This window comes from Anas platyrhynchos, chromosome 3 (genome assembly GCF_047663525.1).
Source record: "Anas platyrhynchos isolate ZD024472 breed Pekin duck chromosome 3, IASCAAS_PekinDuck_T2T, whole genome shotgun sequence".
NCBI lineage: Eukaryota > Metazoa > Chordata > Aves > Anseriformes > Anatidae > Anas > Anas platyrhynchos.
The window spans coordinates 106,514,980-106,542,309 of NC_092589.1; the positions used below are offsets into that span (position 1 = coordinate 106,514,980).

Here is a 27,330-nt window from a genome sequence, read left to right on the forward strand (position 1 = left end):
ATATTGTAGGAATGTCTGTCCATTACTGAGGTTAACTGAATGCTAGTGCTGATATTATTTCTGTAGAAAAGGAAAACAATGACATTCTAACTGTAAATGCAGTCATCTATCTCACCTTGACAAGCTATGTGGAGGTCCTGTGGAAGTCTTTAATGTAATTTCAATTGTGAAGCAAGTTGGAGATGCTCATCTGTGAATTTAGTTTCTATTATATGGCAAATTACATGTTATTATCAAAGTATGACAAGATTCATGTTACAAATCATGCAGTTATGGAGGGGTGAACTAGAATATAAACTGCTGCGGAAATACAAAAGAAATCTTTAGTTTGAAAAGGCTGTAGGGCATTTATTACTGTGTTTGAGTCTACTAGGAAACAGAGTTAACAGAAGTTTTGAAATAATACTTTGGAGTATTTGGGAATTTGGACATCCCTTTTCAAATAAATTTATGAACATTCCAGTAGCAGCTGCAGATTCCAAATGACCAAAGCCACATCCATTAGAACAAGAGATCTGTTTATCAGTAGGTAAACAAGACATTTTAAAACATTTCAAACAAACAAACAAACAAAAAGCCCTCACAGACAACTTCTGTCAGTATTGTGCTGTCAAAACAGAATAATAACATGGAGCCTTGATCCAAAGCAAAGTTTGTTTCTGAGAAGCCCTGTCCACCTGGAGAGAATAATGAGAACACAGCCCACCCCAATTTTAGATGTGACAGCACCCCTGAGAGAGCTCAGGAACCAATGGCTTGGAATAGAGTTAAGGGTCTATTGATTTTACTATGTAAACCTGTTTCCAAATTCTGTAACCTGTTGTTTGACCTTTATCTTGCTAGAAGAAACCAAGATATTTAACCTTTAGCCTTAACTTGCAATAAGCATGAAGCAACACCCATAGGCTACTCTGTCCCAGGGGAAGAGCAGAAGGAACTAGATTTTATTTTATTTTTTTTTAGTTTGCTCCATTTTCTTGCTGCCAAATTCTCAACAGTGGGAATTTATTGCCGTACTACAAGGCTGTACTGGGGACTGGTTGTACAAAATGTCACAGTCATGGAACATAACCCTTTCCACCAAGACATAACTTTTCCATGTGAATGAAAATAGCTTATCAAGCCTCCTCATCTAACTTGAGGTCTTGTCTTGGCTTCAAATCACATAAGGCAGAGATCTGACATTAAGTCTCCCTGGCCTCAAGGAAGTACTCTAACCACTAGGCTACTGCGGACTAGCCAGTTTTGGAAAGAAACCTCATATATAATCTCAATAAACAATTTGTCAAAACAAACTGCCACAAAAGGTTTCAGTTTCAACTCATAACCATTTTTGAATGAAAACATACTTTGTGGAAAATATCCTAGCCAGCTCTAGTTTCTTTTCAGATCACAGGTAGAGACTAAAATGGGACTGAAAGCATTTCTGAGGAAAAGTCATGTACAGACAGATGGTTGAGCTGTGACCCAGATTCTCTCTACACCAGTGGAAACCCGAAATAACCCTTTGGAGTACAGAAAGATAAAAATGACTGGTACTTCAGCTGTAACAGAACTAGCAGTTAAGAGTCACAGGCTGGGATTTCTGTACTTCACTATTACTTATGCATGTCTCTTCCAAACTCTGGAGGAAACATAGCTTCCTACACTACACACAATCTCATTGCAGAGGGCAATGGAGGTAAAAATGCTGATAGGAGGAGTGAGATACTTACCTTACAGATATTCAGCTCTGCCTCCCAATAGCATTTATATACAAAAGAGATATTTAAAATATATGTATATATCTCTTTTTCCACTGAAGATTCATTGATAACTTGAACATAGACAGCTAGCCCCCAGCCTTGTAGGTATGTTGGTTTAATTTAAGAAAGTCAGTGATGGCAAACTGCTATTTATAGAGCCTGATGGTCTGACGAGAAAAAATTTGTTCCAACATGTGGCAGACATGTTGGCATTACCATTGACCTTCAGCCAGCCTGCTGTGAAGCTCAGCACTGGAAAGATGGATTTAACTTTATGAGTGAGAGGAAAGTCTGCATGTTCCTCATATGTATCAAGTCTGCTTCTGCTCAGTGCACTGTGAAAAGCATTACCTAGATTGATAGTAGATTCTTACATTTTAATAGTCATATATCTCTATGTGATTTGGCAGTTTTTGACAATATTGTACTTTCTTTGACTAATTAAGAAAAAAAACACCTCTTGCCAAAAAAACCTCCATTAACCAACTAAACAAAAAGCAAACAAAAACAAACAAAAACACACAAACATAAAAAACACATGCACAAAATTCTACTCTATTAGCTACTTAATTTAGACTAAGAAAGTCCACAAAAACAATGAAGAACTAGCCCTTTTTCATCATCCCAGCTCCCTTTCAATCTGTCCAAATGATGGTTTTTGCAGCTGAGGATATGGAGGATAAGGAGCACATTTGTTCTGTTCTATCCAAGATACCCTAAACTCTCTTTCTTGCTCCAGTGATTAGCAGTATAATACCTACTTTTCACATATTGGTCCTGCCAGGCCCAGCCCAACAAGCAAATTTATATCATGCCAAGTAGATCAAATTCCTCTTAGAACATTTCTCAAAGGAAGGACAACCACCTCATTTGTTTCTGTTATGCTAAGGCTCTAGCTTCAGTTTCTTTCTCTGTCGTAGGCATAATTCTCTTAACATCAGGCTATCATAGAAGGCTTCATGTTTGTTCAAGAAGAATATGGAAGATGGTTGAGAGGTCAGCTTCTCTCAGGATCTCCATTTGAAGTTCTTTCACCCCAGGTTGAATAGCCAAATATTCACTTCAGCAAAAGAGACTAGGTAGTAATAAAGAGGACTCTAAAATTACCTTGTTATAACAGCTACAGTAGAACTAAGGCTGTGGTTTTGCTCTGCGTTGGACCCTATAAAACATACAAGTGCTGGGAGGGTAATTCAGTTCCAAATTCTGGGGGCCGAGTTATCTGCACATGAATGGGTTTCTAAACTTCCTTTACAATTAACAATGTGTTGTGAGAAATTTCACTCACACTAAAGCAGACATCTATCCTGGTCAGCTGAAAAGCCCTTTAAACTCTACTGTCTACAGTACAATCTGAGACAGTAAACTGATCTCTAGAAAGCCACTGCATCCTGTTCTGCACATCCAGCATTTCAGATGACTGTTCTACTTTTTTCTCACCTTACAGTTAATGAGAAGTTGACACTGCTAGCTCTTCCTTGTGTGTTCATAGAGACTAGTTTGGTACGTATCATCAGAGAACACCTACCCAAATAGGTCAGGAAGCAAAATAAGCTACAGACACCCTACGTTGTGGATCTCCAGTCGGTTTCAGTTGCAGTTAACCTTAAAGGTATGAGAATTTGGGGGGAAGTGAGAAACAGGTTAAAATTCTTTGAGTGGAGTTAAGACTACATCTTCTGCAGTTTGAACTGCTAGGGAGAAGAGAGAAGAGGAACAGAGAAGTCAGCTGGCCAGACTGTATAACACAAGGAGTTGACTTTGTTCAGCCTGAAGAAGAGAAGGATCCATGGAGACCTTATAGCAACCTTGCAGTACTTAAAGATGGCCTACAGGAAAGCTGGGGAGGGAATATTTGTCAGGGAGTATAGTGATAAGACAAGGGGGAATGGATTTAAACTAAAAAAAGGTACATTTAGATTAGATGTAAGGAAGAAATTCTTCATGATGGAGGTGGCAAGGCACTGGAACAGGTTGCTCAGAGAAGTTGTGGATGCCCCATCCCTTAAACTTCTGGTTTAAGGCCAGGTTGGATGGGGCTTTTGAGGTCTAGTGGAAGATGTCCCTGCCCACAGCATGGTGGGTGGAATTTGATGGTCTTGAATGTCCCTTCCAACCCAAACCATTCTATAATTCTATGATTTTCTTAACCTTCTTCACAGGTTCAGAATTTATAACTACTTATGTCAATCCCCCCAAAACACAGCTATCTACCGCATTGCATCATATACTGTCATATATTATTTCTTTAATCTATGTTGCCATGTAAATATCATCACTTTATTATTATCATGGAGGTGCCTCTGTTCTCATAAAGATTTACTACCCAGGCCAGGTCTTCACAAGTGCTGTTAAATTGTTCTTTTGTAAAAGCTTTAATCTTTTCTTGTGTGTTGAGATGTATGCTTCATATTGGCCCCTATGCAACTGTAATCAGTGCATGGTAAGTGTATACCCTTTTATAGATATGTGGAACAATAGAGATGAGAGATGAGAAATGAGAAATAAGATTACTGTCTTCACAATGTTTCCTAATAATACCAGTTAAAGGGATATTTTCTGCTCAGCTTCACCTTCAAGCTTGCTGGACCTTCAACAGAAAAGACTAAATCTATACCACTTATCACTAACACCTTCAAACTCCTTTAATTCTCTTTGTAGAGGTGGACAGAATAAAGTACTGCCACATTAAAGCTACTGAAAAAGCTCCAACTGACATCGTTTGGAGCCCATACCTTAAATAAGGCCCTTTGGCAATCTTACTAAAATGTAAAGCCCGGTAACAGTATTGCAAATTTTATCCACACAAGCTCAACATAGTAACAGACCAGTTAAAAACAACCTACTGCAAAATTACTCACTTTGGCTGTCTGAACATCAATCAGGGACACATCAAAATGGTTTTAGAAAGCTACCCAGGAGAACACCTGCAATCTGTGGGAAGATGGAACACCTGCTCCACTGTGATTACTGAGAAAGGAAGTCAGCAGCTTTCAGTGTAAAACAACCCTTTCTTCAGATCAAAAGTAAAGCAGAAAGACAGTAAGTTATTTGTGTGGAACTAGCATTAGCATAAAGAGAGAAGAAGCATTCTTGGGACCATTTGTTCTAAAAAATAAATAAATAATTAAATAAAATAAAATAAATTAAAAAAATAAAAGAAAAGAAGAAAAGTAGACTTCAAGCATAAAAGTGGTTTAAACATACAAAAAGTCATTTATTCCTTATTTTTACTGTTGATCCTCTGAAAAGCCTTTGTGTGTATGTGTGTTTGTTTTTCTAATAATTCACATAGGAAAAGAATTCTCATGATATTCATACAAACATAAAACACATTTGATCCAGAAGGGATGGGTCCTTTCCCAAGAGCCTTATATTATGTAATCTCTCTTTCCACCTCTAAAATCCAACTGCTCAGGTTAAACAGTATATGAAGCCCTGTAGAACAACTTATTTTATCAGGTTTAGCTCATTCAAATCTTCACAGCATAACAGGGTGTGTAAGCTTTGTTCAGAGACATTTTCCATTGAAAGAAAATGACAAAGAAGCTAAAAACTGACCAGAGTCTTTATGAGTCAGTGTACATGTTTAGGGACATAATTTTTTTCTTCCTTAAATCAATATACCTCCGGCCCATACATTTCCCACTTGCTGATTTTTCTGTGAAGTTAATTCTCAAAAAGCTAAATTTCATTTTCCCACCTACAAATTTATGACAAGTTTTCAGAGATCACCTTTCTTCTTTGTGACTGTGTGGACAGTGAATTTTTGTTCAAAGAAAGAACAAAGTTGAGGAACATTATGTCATAGGAAAGGAAGACAAAAATTATACCGAGTAGATCTCCTCTCCTCTCCTCTCCTCTCCTCTCCTCTCCTCTCCTCTCCTCTCCTCTCCTCTCCTCTCCTCTCCTCTCCTCTCCTCTCCTCTCCTCTCCTCTCCTCTCCTCTCCTCTCCTCTCCTCTCCTCTCCTCTCCTCTCCTCTCCTCTCCTCTCCTCTCCTCTCCTCTCCTCTCCTCTCCTCTCCTCTCCTCTCCTCTCCTCTCCTCTCCTCTCCTCTCCTCTCCTCTCCTCTCCTCTCCTCTCCTCTCCTCTCCTCTCCTCTCCTCTCCTCTCCTCTCCTCTCCTCTCCTCTCCTCTCCTCTCCTCTCCTCTCCTCTCCTCTCCTCTCCTCTCCTCTCCTCTCCTCTCCTCTCCTCTCCTCTCCTCTCCTCTCCTCTCCTCTCCTCTCCTCTCCTCTCCTCTCCTCTCCTCTCCTCTCCTCTCCTCTCCTCTCCTCTCCTCTCCTCTCCTCTCCTCTCCTCTCCTCTCCTCTCCTCTCCTCTCCTCTCCTCTCCTCTCCTCTCCTCTCCTCTCCTCTCCTCTCCTCTCCTCTCCTCTCCTCTCCTCTCCTCTCCTCTCCTCTCCTCTCCTCTCCTCTCCTCTCCTCTCCTCTCCTCTCCTCTCCTCTCCTCTCCTCTCCTCTCCTCTCCTCTCCTCTCCTCTCCTCTCCTCTCCTCTCCTCTCCTCTCCTCTCCTCTCCTCTCCTCTCCTCTCCTCTCCTCTCCTCTCCTCTCCTCTCCTCTCCTCTCCTCTCCTCTCCTCTCCTCTCCTCTCCTCTCCTCTCCTCTCCTCTCCTCTCCTCTCCTCTCCTCTCCTCTCCTCTCCTCTCCTCTCCTCTCCTCTCCTCTCCTCTCCTCTCCTCTCCTCTCCTCTCCTCTCCTCTCCTCTCCTCTCCTCTCCTCTCCTCTCCTCTCCTCTCCTCTCCTCTCCTCTCCTCTCCTCTCCTCTCCTCTCCTCTCCTCTCCTCTCCTCTCCTCTCCTCTCCTCTCCTCTCCTCTCCTCTCCTCTCCTCTCCTCTCCTCTCCTCTCCTCTCCTCTCCTCTCCTCTCCTCTCCTCTCCTCTCCTCTCCTCTCCTCTCCTCTCCTCTCCTCTCCTCTCCTCTCCTCTCCTCTCCTCTCCTCTCCTCTCCTCTCCTCTCCTCTCCTCTCCTCTCCTCTCCTCTCCTCTCCTCTCCTCTCCTCTCCTCTCCTCTCCTCTCCTCTCCTCTCCTCTCCTCTCCTCTCCTCTCCTCTCCTCTCCTCTCCTCTCCTCTCCTCTCCTCTCCTCTCCTCTCCTCTCCTCTCCTCTCCTCTCCTCTCCTCTCCTCTCCTCTCCTCTCCTCTCCTCTCCTCTCCTCTCCTCTCCTCTCCTCTCCTCTCCTCTCCTCTCCTCTCCTCTCCTCTCCTCTCCTCTCCTCTCCTCTCCTCTCCTCTCCTCTCCTCTCCTCACAGAACAAGATAGGAGAGGAATCTGTAGCTCTATAAAGAGAACAGTCTAGTCTTTTAACAAGAACTTAAAATTTTCAAATAGAACTGGTATAGAAAAAGAGGGAAATTATGTATAATATCTTTACCATGTGAGAAACAAAATACCCTGAAACTGAGAAAAGTATTCAGAGTAAGTCGTTTAACAGATAAGCCTTTAATTAAAAAGTGGTGATTCCAGATACTTGTGAAAGTGAAGCACTGGCTTTATATTCAGCTTTAACATATGTTACGCAACTTGTCAACTGATACAGATGAAACGTGCTCTTGCTTCATTGGTTATTACAGTCAGGATATTTTTAAACTGTCCTTAATACCTGAATGGCTAATATTTAACTAACTCTTTCATTCTGGGAGGTCTCAGCTATTCCAGAAAAAGCTATAGAAGGCAACCTGCATTTAAACTTTGTCTCTCCTACTTAACATTTAGAACTTCATTTATTTTTTTTTAACCAGGTAAATGTATATGTATTTTACCTTCATTTAAAATTACATATATATATAATGTATATCTGAATCATTATTTGATTAGCATAGTTAAGGAAAACAAAATGAAACAAAAACAACAAACAGCCACTAGTACTTTGCCTTCAGGGAAGCATTGCTGGAACTGATCATCCTTAAAAGTTATGGTGTTCTGTATTGCTAATGCTTGCAAAACTTCCGCCATTTTTAGCTTTCCTTTTGGATAACTAACCTTTGGTACAGATTAGATGTGACAGGATAGAAGTAAAAAAAGGCTAGAATATTTTTTTATAATTATAATTATATATATATATATATTATTTTTTTTTTTCACAAAGAGCTTGTTACTATTGCTACTAATTGTGATGTCAATTCACTACTTACCCACAAGATTTAGATGCCTCCTGTAAATTTAGACTTGGCCACCTCCATTTCTTGAAACTATCATAGCAATGTCTGTGCCAAACAGCACACAAAAGGGTATTGTATAGAGCTAACATCCACCTGCCTTCACTTTGTTGTCTTGTGTGCAAGTATCCCATCTGTGGCTTCGTTGGCTTTTCACAAATGTTCAGAATGAGATACAAACTCGTGTTTCTGCAGCTCAAAGCAAAGACTTTAATCTTCCATTCAGGATATACATTGAAAAAAACCTCTCTGGGTCCTACAAAGTTATAGGTTCTACTCTCCTTAATAGCACCAGGGAGAATTTTGTGGAGGGTGTTTGAAAGCAGCTGCCTATGCACTGCACACTGCACTCTTGGTAGCTTAGATGGTGGTCTTACAGGACTGCACATGGTACAGAAAGAGGGACACTTACCCTGGATCAGACCAGAGTGTCCTCTGGCCCAGCATCTGGTACCTCATAGTGGAGGCTCCTTCTTGACCTGCCCATGGCTGCAGCTGAGCTGGTTGGGGCAGCACTGGGAGGAGGAAGTTTTCCAGCCACTGCATAACTCATTTTTGTTGCTTTGCCCTGTGCTGCCCTGGTTGAGCCCTGATGGGCGTTATCTACTGGTTCATGAGATGCCTTCAGGATGGTGCTCTGCTCAGGGTTGCCTTCTGGTTTCCTATGAATCAACATTTGGTTCCTTTATCTCAACATTTTTTGCTTTATTGATCTTGACTGTCCATTTGGCCATCTGTAGCTCCAAATCCCTACTGCCCTCCTTTCCAGGGGTAAGAGCAGCCAGCACAAGAGCAGGACTGTGCTCCCTTCTTGCTCTACAGGAAAGCCCTGCTGTGGGCAGCCAGAAAAGGACCAGCAGTGAAAGAAGGAAACACACCAACATGACACCTGCCAGCAGTTCATGTTCTCATTCAAACAATGGTGCTACACCCCATATCATCTTTATATGTGGAATACGGAAATACCCTTTTAATCTGGAGGCATGGATAAGCACAGCTCCTCATGATTTATCAAAAGTAGCCAGGGTCAGTGAAACTCAAACAGTTACTTATCTTTAAGAACACAAATTCCCCGTCAATATCAATGATACTGTCCATGTATTTCAGTTTGGGTGCATGTAGAAATACCACAGTGGGCCTATAATTCTACTCATGACCCAACTTCTCTTTTCAAGAGAGAAAAAGAGAGTTCATAAAGCTGTATTTACCATCAAAGCTAAACAAACCAAACTCCTCTAGATACACACCAACAATGACAGCACATTTGAGACTTCATTTGCACCAAAGAAATAGCAAAAAAAATGTTTTCTAAAGTAATCAGCCTTAGTCATAGTAATCTGTTTCTAAGCAGGACTGTAACATGTATACAGTTTTATCAAGAGTGCCAAGAGTGCAATAAATTGTGTCTTGAGTAGAGCACAAGGATTAGAACCACTCTGTGTGTTACAGATTGTAATACTTGTTTCTTCTTACAGCGCAATAAATATTGCATTTCCTAGTCAGGCTAATGCAGGAATATTTAATATAATTATGCCCTACGAACTAATATGGGCAAAATCAGAATACTCTGCTCAGAGTAAAGCATAGGAATACAATATTGTTTTCTTTTCTGTTCATAGGTAAATAAACATACTTAGTAAATACTCAGCACATGTTAGCATCATTATGTCTTATAGACTCTAGTCAAGAGATAAAACTACTGCAGGGATTAGTTAAGACTTGATAAGGAACAAGAAGAAAATATCCAAAAACTAATGCAATTGTCAAGTAACAAGTTTAAAATAAGCAAAACAGTTTTCTAATAAACAACATTTTCTCCTTTTTTTTCAAAATAAACTTTGCCTTTAGACCAATGACCAATTGCCTTACCGTCAGCTACCGGGTCTTCTTAATACTTAAGAAAAATGTGTGGGAAAAGATTCCACAGTTTTACTCCATAAGCTTTCTGCTTATAACTTATATGTCAGCATGTTTAGTTGGTACAGTTGCATTATTCCTTCAACAAATCTCATCACAATAGGTGTCAGGCTACCGCTTAGACATGTGCTCTTCTCACACAGACCCACAAACTAGAGGAATACAGGTACAGAGACTTCACTTGTGTCCATGGAGTTCATGGTGTATACCAAGAATACCATCACCTCTGAGCTATTTGTTCAAAGCTCATGTTCCTCCACATGAATCACAAATAGAAGAGACATAAGAAGAGCTTTAAATAAACAAACTTATTAGTTCCATGTTTCCTCTTTCTAAGCATTCAAGTTATCTGCCCAAATGGCTGTTCACTGAGTCACATTCTACCTTCACCATTGTGTTTATCAACAATTTAGGTTACAATGGAAAATCTTTTAAGCATGACCTTGTCTCCTGAGGCCCTAATTCAGTAACACGTTTAAGTATGCATGAGCATGCAGCCTTGTTCTGTGAAATACCATCAATTTATTTGATAACTACCACACACCTAATACAAGAATCTTGCTGAAATAGGACCATAGGATCTTTTGTGCTGCAAGTAATATTTACAAGCCAAGTGAAAATAGAGTCATATAAAAGAATGCATTGTCATGAAAGACACAATTTGCTTTTGTGGGAAAGCACACAGTAAGGAAGCGACATATTTAGGAATGGCTGACTGTAATTAAAAGTCATTGCTATATTATAGACTTGGAAAGAAATGATCCAGTGTCACTTTCAGTTATTGTTGTTAGTAAGGACATGGAAAACCAGAAGACTTCCATGAAAAAGCAAATCCAAACACAACCTAACCTAGGTATTCCATAAGATTGATTATTTTCAGGAATTTTGATTCAAGTGACATGAGAAAGAAGGATAAAGCAAAATCAAGCAAGCTCATGGATTCCAGTTATATTTTATCCATTTAAATTCATCTTGCAAGTATCCAAGAAACAAAGAATTTAAAGCATAATTGTTCTTGTGATCATACAGGGAAGAAAATAATCTCATGTCCCTGCATATAGAATTTTCTTCATTTCTTGCCATCAGCCAAACTGAGGCACACAGGGGTGGCCCAGGAAAAAGAATGAAGTGCAGATCTCAGGTAAATAAAAATCTAAAATAAATAATAATAATAATAAAATTACAAAACACAGACTAGAGTATGTAGAAAGACAATGAAGATGAGAGATCCAGCACTTTTAGCACTGCAGAGTTCAGATTTTTGTTTTACAAGGACAATATTAAGATCAGTGTGCTATAATTTCCTGACAAAGATTGATGATTATGTTCTGGTGCTGCAAACAAGAATGATAATGCTCTTTGGGCATTTTTAATTTTAAATGCAATTTATTCCTTATGTAGGTTTTAGTCCATACATAAGCAGGTCACTCGGGCTGTCTGATGATGTTAACTTTCTCAATGTGTGATATTTTTAAACAGAAGTAAATTTTAGTAGCCTTCCAGGGACAAATATTCTTCTTCTGGAATACAGTGAAAAAATAAGTAGTTGTCTACTATTCTTTCGTAATAAATGCAATTATATAAAACAAGTAATTAAAGACTAGCATGAGTAGACATTTCTTGTCTGTGCACCTGTATGGTAAACTGTACGGACCAGTCCTCTGTCAAATGCTACTTAACCATTTTAATCAAGCATCTGTCGGTTGGTAAAAACAGTTGCCTTAGAAAATGTGTATTGATAGCACAACATCAGGTGCAGAAAATGAATAAAGGCAGAGCTAAAATGTAGGAACCTGCACAGTGGGGTAACTGTAGTCCCTTCTGACAAAACACTCTTTATGCTCTACCTTGCAAATTAGGATAAACACAGTGAAGCTCAGTGACACAGTGGAGAAAAATTCAACAGAAGTTCTTACTACAATACAGTGACAAGTATAATTAACAGGACTGTGTTATGAAAGAAAAAGAACTAGGTTTAGGAAGATGAGTACAAGAATGTGCAATACAATTCTGATGTTCTTGCTTTTTTCTATATGAAATTATGGAATAATTTCTCACTGTTAAATTTGAAAAATAAATACATAAATAAAATCAAAACAACATAAAAAATAAATAATAATAATAAATTAAAAAAAAAAATCAGCTACCAGCACTTTTGTACAAGTGTAACTGATCCTGTTTTGACATACAGAGTATGTCTGTATTTTGTCCTTAGCCTTGCATTCTAGGATCAAAAAGGATCCTGAAAGATGAAGAAGAATTATAAAAGAGCCACAAATGTGATCATGGGTAATGTGGGACAACCATATTGGCTCATTATATCAAAGTAGTTCTTGCTGATGCCAATACCTGTATGATACAGTGTTCCAGCATTTTTCTTTTGACTAGATTTAAGATTTTCTGGATCAAATATCCAAATATGCATGTGTTTTGAAGCTGTCTGAAGGAGAATTTTGAACCTGATGTCCCCAAAATGAGCTAGAGAATACTTCACATGCAACTGGGGCGAATCTCCAACATTAATTTCTCCATAAGTAATCTAGTTTACACACACCTCTACCATTCTGTGAACCTATGTAGCAAGTGAGGCTGATCAGGAAGTTATCTTCAAAATGACAGATTACACCAATCTAACCCACACAGCTCAAATGTTTCAAGGATTGAGCAACTTATCTTGTGCTGACACAAAGATCTCCACTTCATTTTCCAAAATGACTGAAAGAAGGCTGAAGATAGGTTGAAAATAATATTTTACTTTCCCTAAAGCTAAATACTGAAATCTCCTTTAACCTGTAAGAAAAGAAAAATAAAATAACTGTTGAAGCAAACAATTTATTCCCTTGATTCCCTTGGGATTTACCTCAAGTATCATTAGCCATTTGATACTGAGATCATATAAGGGTAGGCTAGAAAAAGTTTGCACATCAGATGAAGTATTCTCTGCACCTTTTGCATTTGACTGCAGCTCTGACTGGAATTCCCTTTGGTCACTAGATATAGACAGTATGAGTTTACCCATTATATCTTTAAATACATGCTAAATGTATTCCAGAGGGTGTACCTATGAAAGTCTTGCTTTACTGGGACCTGTAGATTCCTAATGTCTTGAAGGAGCTTGTGACAGTCAGGAAGTCAGACTAGAAGATCTTGACACCTTTCAGGCTCTATGAATGGACAGAAGCCATGACATTGGCTCTATTTACAAGTGGCCCACATGAAAGACTGTGCATGTGATTGCAGGGATAGAGAAAGAAGGAAGGATAACAGAATTTTTCTGCAAGAATGGAGAATTTGGACCTATGACTCTTGCTGATCTAGGAAAAAGAATCAGTATAATTAGATGCTTTTATGTTAGCAGCACCTAAATCCCCTTGAGACTCTTACCCTGTTCCTACATTTTATTTGCTTTATTTCAAAGATGAGTTAAATCTGCTTCAAAACCACCTGATCCCAAAAGATTTTATTATTGAAAAGCTCTTTTTATTATTTTATTTTATTTTATTTTATTTTATTTTATTTTATTTTATTTTATTTTATTTTATTTTATTTTATTTTATTTTATTTTATTTTATTTTTAGTAATAATAAAAAAGAACAGTTTCAGGTGAAGTTGAAGCTTTCCAAGTAACTCACATGTCTTTAATGCAGGGTGTAACAAGGCCTTCAGCACCAGCTCTCCAAGTACACTCCCTGCTGTGGCATTCTCACTGCCTCGAAATAACTCAGTGTGCAGTGCAGAGATACTAGTCTTTAATTAGAGACCAGAACAGTTTCAACATATGGGTCCAGATTCTATTCAAAGCAACTATACTACAAGGGCACAATCCACCTTTTGTTGAGTTCAGCAGAAACATAACCTCCTGCCTTCAGTCTGGATATAATACATCCCTCCCTGAAATCAGTGTAAGTCACAATGGGGTGAATAATCAAGACTCTGGACTATTAGCTAAAGTAGCTGTTTACTGAAGTTTGTAAAAAAACTTTCCTTCACCCCTTAATAACCAGACTGCCTAAGTCTGGAGCCAGGCCCATTGGCTCCCATTCTATCCCTACAGGTTTATCTGAAAAACATTGTGGGCAGTTGTAAAAATAAAATAAAATAAAATAAAATAAAATAAAATAAAATAAAATAAAATAAAATAAAATAAAATAAAATAAAATGTAGAGAGAGAGATCTATAGATAGATATGAAACAATACTGCATTTTTTTGTATATGTGCAAACACTCTAAATAAAGCTAATTTACAATTTAAAAAAAAAATAAATCTGCATAACATTAGAACTAAGTGGTATGATGTGAGCTTATAATACTGTTTGACTTTGGCTGTAGCAAGACCAAGGGTGGATTTGCTGAGAAGAGCATCCTATCACTGGTGGAGGATGCATCTAAGGTCCAGGTAACATGTTTAGACGTGTAGTTCCTCAGTTCCTCCCACCATCCCTATCTCTTCTCCCCAGCTTCCCATTTCAAGTTAAAGGCTTTAAGGCAATGAAAACCAAATTGCCTTTGTTTTGGTTTTCTGTCAGAAATCCAAGTTGCTGTGCGGTTATTTTATTCTGGGTCTGGCAGTCCCGTCGGTTGCCCTTGGCCAGGGCACAGTGAGCAGACCCACAGTCTGATACTCTGGAAGGTCTGGAGGGCAAATGCCACACAGTCACCCTCTGTCCAACAGTTTTTGTTTAGGCAGTTGGAAGTGTAGCACATGGCAGGGTTTTGCTTGAAAAAGAAAGAGCTGGTAAAGTCACTAAAAAACGATTTGTGTGTTTGTTTTCATTTTGACAGGTAAAGGTAAAGCAGCTTAAGGCTTTGAAAATTCCTGACAGGGCAACTGTGAAGACATTAAAAGACTCTTTAAATGAGGATGATAGCGGTAAATTAAGCTCTTTTCTTTGCTAGCACTGTGTGTTTTAAGAGAGCTATATGGAAAAGAGTTAGTTCCTTGAGAATGATAAGTATTCATTGAGATTAACAGTGTACTTGAGGGTGTTACTAAATAGCAGGAAATAAAGTGTGGTGCACTTAGAAAGAGGAGAAAAAGATTTTTTCCTAAGCAACAAATGTAGCATCCAAACCTATCAGGAATGCCACAACTCATGGTTAATGTATTTCACAGAGAAAAGTATTTGATGGGTTACTTCATTGTTCATATTTCTACTAATACTGGCTTTGCCTTCCACACATCCTGCCAAAATTTGGTAAGCTATATACAGCCACGGTGTATGATCTGTTTCATGAAAAAACTTCTTAAACAGATAGTTGTGTATAGCAGAAGGTTTTCATGATGAAATGCAACCTTCACAAACTGACCTAAATGCAGTCTAGCTTTTGGATACTCAAAGCACGTCTCTTTAATCTCCTTTTTTTTTTGTCTTCCTATAGCTGCTGTTTTCCTTGAAGAAGCCTTTTAGAGAAAGTTCTCCTTAAAAACAAATAAATTAAAAAATAAAATACTTCTGAATGCCCATCTACACTGCTGAAATTCAGTTCTACCTGGATAAAAATTTATCTATGTGACAGGTGAGACTATGATGCTCATTGTGCTTTCACAAGACAAAATCCTTCCCCTGAGCAGGAGAAAAGAGCCTTTCCCTCTGATGAAAAGTTAGGATTAGAAAACAACTACCACATGAGAGAATAAACTAACAGCAGCCTACAGTAAAACAAGTAAAAACACAAACTGTTATAGCAACTTTACAAGAGAGATTTTTTTAATATCTTAAGAGATAACTTCAACGTCAGCTTGAAATGATTCACTGTATATGGTTTCCATATGTATTTTGACAACCTACATCAGATTCTTTGCAAAGACTGGTGTTTATAAAAGCCTGGCTTAAAAATAAAAATAAAAAATAATAAATATATATATATACCTTTTAGTTTTGTTACTATAAGAGCTACCATGCAATTAAAAAAAGTCCATCCTTTTGAAAAAACCTTGAAAGGTAATAAAGACAGAAGATTTTCCTTGCTGGTGATGATCACCCAGTGTGATACCACTCAAAGTATCTGAAATGAGAGCCTGCATTTTTCAGCTGTGTTTGTATCTGTTCTAATACGTATCTGTTCCCTTGTGGTGAAAACACAAAATGTACAGTAATATGTAATGTCACCCTTTAGCCACAACAGCCATGATTCATGCCCAAGTAAAGCATTTTCTTTTGTAAAAGAGACGACATTCATTTTCTATACCCAGATTTGGTATTGCAGTTGAACATCAACAGGCTTAAGCATCAATTTATCAACCTTTCTTATCCAGAACGCACTTCAGGCAATGCTGTGCAACCATTTGAACTGTGATCCTTCACTGCTGCATCACTTTGCACAGGATGCTTACATCATTTCTGTACTTGGGGCACCTAGCCTCCATTTTCTACTTGGAGCACGTTCGACTGTGCAGTAGTTTGATGAGGTGGAGACTGGGGTTTGATCAGATGGAGACTTAGACTGAAAAAATCACCCTTGTACTGAATGGTGACTTCCCATGGGTTACCCTGACAGGGGTATATATATATATATATATAAATAATAAATATATATATTTGCTCAGAAAGGGCAAACTCCTACTATTTCATTATAGACCACATGGGAACAAAGTGCAAGCTACACCAGGACAGCCGCCACGGAACTTAATTAGTGAAGGCATTAGTGGACAAGAAGCTGTCCTAAAGTGATCACTTTAACTGTCAGAGGTAAATTCTGGGATACCATGTGACCAACACCAAATTTCCAACTTTCATGAGTGTTTTTTGATGTGATGCCTTGTGCCACTATTTCTTGTTATTGTCTATCTGACAGTTAGACCAGGGGGAGCATGTGGTAAGAAGAGAACAAAATCTAGCACAGGCTAGTGTTTCTCAGGTTTCTGTGTTATAATGAGTTAAAGAATTTGCACTCAAAACTCATATGTTTCCTGTTGTTGGAAGTTTTCTGTATTAGAGTTCAAAATTTAATGAATATAAACAGTGAAGCAATTTAACTGGAACAGGATGTATTTGGTTTGGTAATGTGAGAAATTCTCTACACACTGCAGAATGCTACTAGATCTTTAACCTAATAGAAGACTTTTTTGTCATTATAGTGAAATAATGGAAATTTTAGGAACATATCATTTGCTTTCAAAGCACCCTTCAAGTCTTTATAAGTTTCTCTCAGATGAAGCTTTTATGGTTCACTCATCATTGGTTTGTTCCTGCTGTGAGTGTTTACCATTCCTATAACTGAACTGCCATGCATGCCTGCATACATCTATATATAAATATATATGCGCATACACACACCTGCCTCCTCAGGTTTTATTAATGCAGCTGTGTGCGAGTGCATAAAACAAGATGTTATGCACAGTGTTTAGGTGTGCTGCAACTGCACTGGCTAATGAAGAAAGCAACATATGGTGTGTTAATTGTCTCATATTGGAGTAGAGAGGAGCAAACAATGGGGAAACAGATTCAAGTTCACAGCACCGTATTGGTTCTGGTATCCCAAAGTACACAGCTTCTTAGCTGGGAATCATGGATAATCTGTAAATGGAAAGCATGTTGCAGCAGTCCTTATCTGGAGGCAGCACAGGCATGCAACACTTCAGTGTAATTACACATGGATCTTATCTCCTATTTAATTTTTAATCGACAAAGACATTTCTGGTCATTTCCTTGAGGTGTAAAAGCAGATGTGCATAGATTAAAAATACCATTAAAGCTTAAAAAAATAGCAGGGTGATGGGGGTGATGGGGTGTGTCTTCTCTCAGTACCTAACAGCTTAGTCCACATCCTTCTCCAAATGGTTTTCATCTTTACCTTCACTACTAATCTTCTCATCAAGCCAAGAGAGGAGCAGATCAGTACTAATGACACTATAACCTCTACTATCTCCCCAATTATCTTTCAGTTCTTATTGGATTCACATATAGAGAATAGCACTATATAACTAAAACCCCTGCGACAGCCTGAGAGAGGCTCTTCAGCATCCAAAGGAGAAGGTAAATCTAACAGCATCCCATTCAAAAGCTTTCTACTTCTAATTCAGACATACTGAGTGGGGGTGAATCAATGGCAAAAACAATTTGTTCAGCATGCTGGGATACTCTGCCTGTGTATGCCACTTGCTGTAACTAAAGAGTGTAACGGCTCTCACTTCCAGGACTAAAACCCTATGACCAATTATTGAAACAAGTGTTCTGCGTTGGCATTTCAAATAGCGGATGTGCTTTTTGTAATTGCTTTGCCTATTCAGAGGAATGCTGTCATCACTTATGCCCACTGGTGCATAAATTTACAAACATCATGCAAATGCACTATTTGTAATAAAACTGACTAATGAACTTTAAAGGCCAATTATTTGTACATGTCTGCTGGCTCAGAGTAATCATGCATCATTCAGATTTACACTTACATGCCTGCTGTAGTGCAATTTTAATCACTTGTTAATCTATGGTTCATGATAAGTATCACGAGTAAAGCTAGATGGAAATTGGGTTTCTCAGACTGTAAAGGTCTGATACTCTGAAGATTATACAATTAGGATAGAAAGCAAAATAGATCTTGGAAGCTCTTTTGAGAAATATGCCTCAATCAAAATGACAGGCAGCCCCCAAAATGCCAAGGGATAATCATGATATGAGCCCCTGCAGGACTGCACACTTGTGTCCGTGCCCGGTCCCCTGGGCAAGCTGGGAGGCTGTCTGAGGAGTTCCTCCTTTAGAGGACCCACACCTGATCTACAGAAAGATTCAGGCAGTTTTATTGTTTTTGCTAGACTGATGATAGACTGGTCAGAGGATTGCTGACAAACTCACTGGGTGTTTGGTTTTTATAAACATTTTTTTCCAAGTTTTTGAATTTGGTGTCTTTTTATTTAACCATTTGTTTCCCTGATGTGTTCCCTAGAAAGAGTATGCAGACAGGTAAATTGACACCCTGTTGGCCCACTTGCAAATTTGGGTATTCTTTTTCAGCATCAGCTTTTCCAGCTTGTCTTTATCTTTTCTCAGCCAAACTATAGGTTACCCTATTTGTTGTGATGACATAGGGCTATATGATAATTAAATACATAAAACAATTACCATCAGGAGCTAAAGGCTGTCTGCTGGCCAGACAAGGACGGCTCATATTCAAAGCAAGTTCCCTGCTCTCACCGGCCTCAGACTGGGGGAAAATCTGCTGGCCAGACTGGAATTACTGTCAATGATTTACGCCAGCAGCAGAGCAAAGTGAAACCCCCAGGGGCTACTCATGACTCTGTCACTGACCTTGAATTAGTCCCTTGACTTCTCCACGCTTCATCTTACCTATTGCAATGCTTAACTGTCTAGAGCTAAGATTTAGAAGTTTAATTAAGCTTTGCAAAAATCTTTAAGTCCCTGAATATGATTCTCTTGTTTGTTTAAGTTTTCTGATATCCCTTGTACCAAAAATAAGAATTACAAGATGTAAACAATCACCTAGAAGAAAGTTGCCATGCTTCTCCCCTCACTCAGCATTCAGCATCCCTCTGCCAAAGACCAGAGCGCAATCCCACTCCTGCCATTCCTGCCGTGACAGAGGTGATGGGGAGAGCTTGTCACCTAGCTGATGTTATGTGTAGTGACATCGAAGCCCCCAGGAAATTCTTCAAGAGAACAGTTTGTTAATGTCATCACTAAAAACTCTCATTAGAAAAATCATTGCTAAAAGTAAATGCCTTCCTTCTTTATACCCCTCTTTCTGTCTCCTTGGAGCCTAGTATTTCCACTGGGAGCCAGGGAAGTACAAGAATCTGACATATTGTCATAATAAAAAAAATTAAAAGAACCTGCAGTTGCTAGCTCTGGGAAGTGTTAAGTCTTTCTATATTTTTTTCTCTTTTACCTAGTAAAGAAAATGTTCAAATTTCAGCTCGGGAAAGAGAGGAAGTTAGGGAAGAGCAGGTGGAAAGATATGGGAATAAATGTCACAGGTTCATTAGGAAGCAATACTAGGAGAATAAGCTAGAAAAGAATTCAGGTGAAAAAGCAATTGAGCCTTTTCAGAAAGCCCCAGGCAAGTGGAAAAAAACCTGCCTCAGTAATACACAGAAGATCTAGGGACACTTCATTAAATCAGTTTTTATGTGATTCAGTGTGAATCAAACTATGCCAGTCCTTGCACAGACAACTGCTTGGTGCAACAATAAGTGTCTCAGGGAGGTGAGGATGAAGGGACATCACATGGACACAGTTGGTCTGGCTAGAGAAGTCAGACTGGGTTCCCTAAATTCAGTGACTCTTTCCAAGCTGATCCCAACACACTGATCAACGTGTCTCTTTTCTCAAAATTCATTCATATCCTATTTTATTCAGTACCAACACAAAGCAACTCAAGGAGACTGAGTGACACTTCAAATTAAAATACCAGCAGTGCCCTGACAGCCGACAGCCCTGTATTTCCTTACATCTAATCACAGCAGAACTGTCTTACAGTATGCTGCTTATAGCTTCCCCATCCTGAGAAAATGCTGATAGAGTTGGCCTCAGGCTAGAGAGGGGTTCGAGCAAGTAATAATTGAAACTTTTTGAGAACTTTATTCAGCTGTGACCTGATTTTCTATTGATCCCAACAGGTCACAATTTTCATGTCTCTCTGGGCATAAATTTGATTTTGAAATGGTAACACAGTTCCAGTTACTGCAGGAGGGATCTCTGAAGACTGCTGGCATCTCTAAATCCCCCTGGAATGGTTAAAAATCACTGCTCAAATGCTATCAAGATCTCTCATCCAAACACTGCATAGGAGTTGTAGCAACAAAGTCCAAAATAAAACACAATCCATAAACCAACCACTCCCTCATCAAAGGGACAGGTGGCTTCATTCTCCACCGAATCTCCCTGTTTCTAGTAGTTCCTTCCCACTTTTTCTAGGCACAGTTTTATTAAGTAAGAGAAATATTAGCTCACATCTAACAGCTCCCTTCCCTCAGATCTTTTCCCCATGATCTTTCAGCTTTTGCCAGATGAGCAGCAGATTCTTACAGTCATCTGACATCCTTGTGGTTGTGTGTTAATCTGCTCAGACTTGCTCTACACCTACATTTAAAGGGACATCAGAGGAGGCTTGTTGATGCTGAAAACAAAGCATACTCTTCCATTACGGGTCCTACATGTGGTTAACAGATGATGTCTTGCTCTAGCAAGCTGACCTGCTGGAAGCAGTCCCTGTGTTCATGATTCTGTGGAGGCAGCTCTGGCTTAACATGCCAGAAGGTTTGCCTTCCAGAAAGCACCTAAAAAGACATCCAGTCACTACAGATATATTTTATGTGACCCCAAACAACCTTTTAAAAATGAGAAATTCATCTGCCCAAGGCAAAAAAATTACTCAGAAATCTTAAGTGCCCTCTCTCCCTACCTTGGAGGTAGGAGGACTCCTCTCTAGTCTTTACACTATCCAACAATTTCCAGTAGCTTCCAAAGCTGCAATAAACTACCTCATCCCTTCCTGGTCCACAGGAAACAGATGTCTCTCTCACCTCCTCAGTGCAGACATTGCTTCCCTGCCCTTCTCAGGAACCTCTTCTTGTGCTGCAGACAGGTACATTCCTGATCAGTGCAGGTTTTTCCCTACTCAGTGTGTTCAGACCCTTTTGGTTACCCAGTCTGTCTTGGAGAGGTCTCACTAGGCCAGAATAAACATCCAGGCCACAGCAAGAAGGCAGCCTTCCTGCCTGCTGCCTGGCTGACAGATAGGAATGAATGTAAGCAAGCAAATAAACATGATGCTATCCATCTGTGTACTGCAATTACAGTTTAATTTACTAAGGAAATAAGCTGAGGAAAAAGCAAATCCTAATGGCTTGGAACTGAGCATCCCTCACACAGCAGCTCTGCTCCATGGCCACTCCACCGGGAGCACAGTGGCACAGGGATGAACCCAGCTGCAAAACTTGCTTGCAGAAGGACACTTTTATTTCTCACTCTATTTTTGTTGCCTTGTCCAAAGGCATGAATTAGAGAAGCACCCTCCACTTTGAAGGAAGAAGCTGTTTCTATAGGAAGTAAACAATATTAATAATCCTTCCAGCTCTTAAGGTGAAGTTTTAGTGTGCCTCGTCCTTCAGCTCCAAGCAATCTCCATTCTGGGGCAATAAACCGCATAATCCCTGTCCTAAAGAGTTAACACAAACAAAACAAACCTCCAGAGGAAAGGACCAGAAAACGGCCAAGTAAATCATTTGTATGACCAGTGTATAATATGCTCTGATAAAGAACGCCATTTCATTATTGTTATTATTGGGCTCAGCTCTACATAAACTGAATCATCAATTATTTTTTATTCAGATTCTTACACTTCCAGTGTTTGCAGTGGCTATACAGTCTTTATGACCTAAGCTCTCTTTGTTACATCTTTGGAGCCTAATTCTCATCCCTTACACAATGTTCGATTTACCACCAGGGATCCATTATGGCTTGGGGTAATCCTTCTCCCAACATACAGCTATACCACAGCTTCCCAGTGGCAATAACAAGCCAGGACAGAACACACTTTACTTCCCCTAACCACTGTCTGTGTGACTCATAAACAACAGTAGCAGTAGTATTTCCTCCCTCACTATTTGAAAATACATCCTTTTCCTCAGTGCTATCAACATAAATTTGTCAATAGCATGACAGAAACAGCTACATTTCACAGAAATGAGAATGATGCCTCTGATGATGTTTTTCTTTTTTCTTTTCCTTTTTTTTTTTTTTTTAAACTTCAGGAAATAGTTCTTAAGTAATTTTTGGCATTCAGAAACAATATACAGACATGAATGAACACAAATGATTTATGTTTGCTTCTTATTAAAATAGCCATTTTCCATTGCCCTGGGAGGAAAGTTAGTTTGCTCAGTGGTTTTCTTTTAAAGGTGCATTTTTTTTTTTTTTGAATGAAAGCATTTAAAACACACACACACAAAAAGGTATTGTTCTTGTGAAAGCTCCATAAGGCGCATCAGTTTCCCAAAACTGTGAACAGCTCTCCCCTTTTTCAGCTGTTAACACCATTATCTTACAATTAGACATGGGGGGGGGGGGGGGGGGGAATAACTAAAAATATGTTTAAAATTTTGTATTACCTTTCCCTTTAAAAAAGTATCACAGAGAACTATAGCAACAAATAGTTTGACAGAAATCTTCGTAAGACAGTCATTTTCCTCTTAAATAGCAGTTTTCCAGTTTCTCACATGAGTATTTACATGATCAAAAGAGTTTATACCAGGCTTTCAGTGAAAAGCAAGGCACCTGGGTGTAAAACAAGCTACAAAGTGATTCCAGAAGTACTTCTGCCAGCCTTGCATACAGGTCAGAGCATATTGAGAAGGTACTTGCTGGAGTGAGCACTGGTGCTCTGCCCAGATTTACTGCTTTAGATTTTAATTGTTTGTGTCTAGGATGGAAGAACAGAGTAAGGAAAGAGCCCGTGTGATTCTTCTAAAACACAAAGTCTCAAAAATTGCTTTTGTTCATTTAGAAAGACTGGTAGAAGGATGCTTCTCATCTGCAGCCTCTGTGGGATACACTGGGAGCAAGCATATCAGTGGAACTGAGCAGAAAAACAACTCCTTACCCATCCCAAACTTTTAAAGTGTTATTAAAATAAATACATAAATAAATAAATCCATTTTATACTTAACCAAAACCAGATCTGAACAATTTTTCCTCAAAGGAGGAGTTCCCAGACTGACAAATGTTCCAATAAGTAAAGTGTTTGCTGAAACACAGGGACACCAATTCAGATTTCCTTTGGAGTCATAAATCTTGTTTTTACTTATCTCAGTAAATGTTCTATACACTAATCAGTCAATTTTGGACTCTCAATTCTTAAAATTTCAACCAGAAATTCTATCCTGAAACTGGGACACGTCTCCTGATGACTCACAACACCTTTGCTATGTTCTTGAGAAGAGCTTGAATGTCAGTGAATGATTTATTAAGAAAATTGGTTTTAAAAAGTTGGCAAATTTGCTGATCCCATCATACACACTCAAACATGAATGAATAACCCTGTTCAAGATCATCCAAGTTCAGGAAAACCTCTTTTTCCAAACAGGGACATTCCAATGCAATACAGTCCCTCTCCCAGCTGGCAGGATGACTCTAGATCCTCCCTGCCAGTCAAGCAATTCTTGGCCTCTGAAGTTTCCTGCTCAAGCCCTGAGCCTCTGCTTTTTCCCCCTGTTTCAACATCTCTTGTCAGAAGAACACATTTCCTTTACCTCTGCAGCTGGGCCAGATCTGTTCTTTGATAGTTTCCTAGGACAAGTCCTCTGGACTTTATGAGGCATGCAGCTCCACATTGTGGGTTTTGGATAGAGTGCTGCTTCTTGTTGTAACACAGAACAGCTACAAAACTTGGAGCTGGACTTGTTGGATATAATGAACTCATTATAAATATACCTTTAAAAGAAGTGTAAATTTGTGCAGCAGTCAGGGATGTCTGTCTTGCTGATCACATTTCCTTGGTCAGAGCTGCTCCATGGAGACAGCCAGGGAGCTCCTAGTACATCTGCCCATGTTTCACGTAAACAGGGAGCATGAAGCCAAATATTCAGGCTGAGGGAGCTGGACGGAACTCTTGACCTCAGCCACTCTGTATTGACCACAGCCATGCACATTGAAGCTGCTCCACATCTGCTGTTCTCAGGGGGCAGGTGGCAGCTCCTTTCTGTCTGGGATGGGCTGTGGCCAAGACCCCATCTCACCTCCGTGCTCAGTTTTCCTGCAGAAGGTTCTGGTTAAAAGCAGTTGCACAACATTTTAGCTGGACTATTTACAGTGTTAAAAGGAAAAAAAAAATGTAGAAAGAGGCCAGCTTATTGATTTTCACATGATCCCAACCATTTAGGAGAAGGAATGGTAGGTTTATTTCTCTCCCTTCCTTTTAAAGTTCAGTCTTTAAATTACCGTTCTAGTGAGTTTGTTTTGGTTTGCTCCTCAAGGTGAGACACCACAGTAAATTTCCACTTTAAAAGGCTTATAGTACATGAAGTTCAGTAGTGTACTGTACAGACCTTTACTGAGCATAGCCAGCTCACAGCAATAAACTCCTTGGCTTTGGCAAATTCTGCATCTTCGTAGGAGAAATATTACCAGGGCCTAGTAAAGAGTCACTGAATTAAACAAACAAACAAACAAACAAACAAAAAGAAAAACAAAATGAGTGTTGAATGCTAACAAAATACATGTAACCTGAAGTGTTACAAAGACAGAAGGTAATTTAAATATTTTTCTGTATGTAATCAATCATATAGCAGTAGATATTGCAGTTAACATTGAGTGAGATGAGACACTACTCACAGTGCTCATTCATGGCAATTTTCCAGTGTCCACACTCCAGTCTCAATATTGACTATCTGATATCAGAGATGGCTTTGTTCTGGCTTTTGTGCGTAGTTAAGATGTAGCTGGAGCAGCATCAGCTTCTATTAACTGAAGCTGCCTTCTCTCTAGCAGGCTTTGCAGCAGTGTCTGTGCCAGGAAGGAAAGCCCTATAGGCTCCACAGTTAGTACCATGTCCTTGGTATATCCTACTTTGTAAAATGGTTAACTAGTAAGCATAGGCATACCAGCAGCAGATGATGATACTGGTGTAGTATTATCACAAAGCCATGAGGGATGCAAGGCTAAATGAGAAATAGAAGCCCAGGAAGAAAATCAGGAGGCTTAAACAGATTGAGTAGAAAGATGCAAGCAGTTTTTCAAGTTGCACAGCTCCCATAGGGCAAAGGAAGTTGCATGGTACAAGCCTATGGTTCCACCCAGCTGCAGCTGATTCCTGTTTCAGAGCAGGGAAAACCAGAAATAGTGCCATCAACCCTTCCAGCACACAACAGCCTCCCCCCCACCCTCCCCCCTCCCCTTAGAGAAAGAAGGAAGGAAGGAGGGAAGGAGGGAAAGAGGGAAGGAGGGAAGGAAGGAAGGAGGGAGGGAAGGAAGGAGGGAGGGAAGGAAGGACGGAAGGACGGAAGGAAGGAAGGAAGGAAGGAAGGAAGGAAGGAAGGAAGGAAGGGAGGGAGGGAGGGAGGGAGGAAGGAAGGAAGGAAGGAAGGAAGGAAGGAAGGAAGGAAGGAAGGGAGGAAGGGAGGAAGGGAGGAAGGGAGGAAGGGAGGAAGGGAGGAAGGGAGGAAGGAAGGAAGGGAGGGAGGGAGGAAGGAAGGAAGGGAGGGAGGGAGGAAGGAAGGAAGGAAGGACCTTTGAAATGGTAAGATATCTGGAGGTATACAGAGGAAAAAGCATTTCTGAGATTGACTGTTTTAAAGTGTTCCTATTATTTTTTATTTTCCAAAGTTCATTTTTAGCCTTCCGTCCTTATTCAATCTCAGATGCTGCACAAACAATGAAATCTTAGGCAACCACTCAAAAGTCTAACAAAAATATAATAACAACGCAAACAAACAATGGCAGATAAAAATGAAGTTAGATTCAACTGGCCAAATTCAGTTTGCTTAGAAGAGTCTAATTTTTGATGTACTCAAAATAGCATAGCTAAACAATAATTGGTTTAACATTTTTGAAAGTAATTTGGGATACATTCTTAAAAAGAAAAAATAACTTGTATGTGAGGGCTCAGGAGCAGTTTTAATTTATAAGAAAAATAAAGCACAAAGGCCCTGGACCTGTTGTCTTGCCGGTCGGGACACCTACCTGCACAAGGAGCAATTAAAATTACAGCATCAGCATGCAAATTAAGAAATCAGCAGGTCACATACTGAGACAGGTGGAACAAAACCTATACGTTGCCTATTTTTCCAAAAGATAAGGGATAGACTTATTTTTGACAAAATAGAAGAAGAAGAAGAAGAAGAAGAAGAAGAAGAAGAAGAAGAAGAAGAAGAAGTTTGTTTTGTACATTGATACAGACCTGTTTGCAGAAAACTAGAACCTCTCCCCTATGGACTAGCTCCTTCTACCAACCACGTCTCATACACGATGTAAAGTTGAGATTGTGTTTCATTGTCTCTGTAGCACTTGTAATCAAGCTTCCAGTCCTTCCTGTTTTGAAGACAGTAATTTGATGCAGCTGTGCTCTTGGCGCAATGTAGTGATGTAAATCTGAGCTTGCCTGGTTACTTTGGCCCTTAGCTATAACTGAACTGCACTTTGCATTTCCAGACCAATGCTGGCTTTTATGTAAGCACTTCTGACGAAGGCTCAATTACTAGGCTTTCTAGAGGAGAAAAATCCCAAAATTTCCTGTTGCTGTCCCTAGTTCCTGACCCAACAGGAGCTTGTTCCTCTCAAATCAAGGTTAATATGGAAAGTGTAGTGTGGATGCTAAAACCAAAATGTTACTGTCAAATATTTACTGTGTAAAAGGTATGTAACAGACTACAAGTGACTTACATAACATTAGCTTAGATACTTGTTATTATGAATTTGTGGAAGGAAACAAAACATATTATAGGTGTGAATGATCACTGAACTGATGTTAGTCTGGACCAGGTATAGTGCACTGATGCATTGATATATCCGTGGCAATAGCCAGAGCTGTCAATAACTAACACATCCCTTTAAGACCAG

At 39.5% G+C, this 27,330-nt stretch overlaps 1 long non-coding RNA gene across 2 annotated transcripts in view; it reads right to left on the reverse strand.

Annotated features, from left to right (window-relative positions):
- LOC110354114 (uncharacterized) overlaps positions 1-26,771 on the reverse strand; it is a 37,164-nt gene extending 10,393 nt beyond the window's left edge. The window contains exons 1-2 of one of the 2 annotated variants that reach the window (XR_011808573.1): positions 26,672-26,771; positions 24,822-24,920 (exon numbers count right to left, since the gene is read on the reverse strand). This is a non-coding gene — a long non-coding RNA (uncharacterized lncRNA). Of the gene's footprint in view, positions 1-4,606; positions 4,738-24,821; positions 24,921-26,671 lie in introns of those variants that run through there. The other variant, XR_005264930.2, reaches the window with a different exon arrangement.
- Between the last annotated feature and the right edge of the window lie 559 nt (positions 26,772-27,330).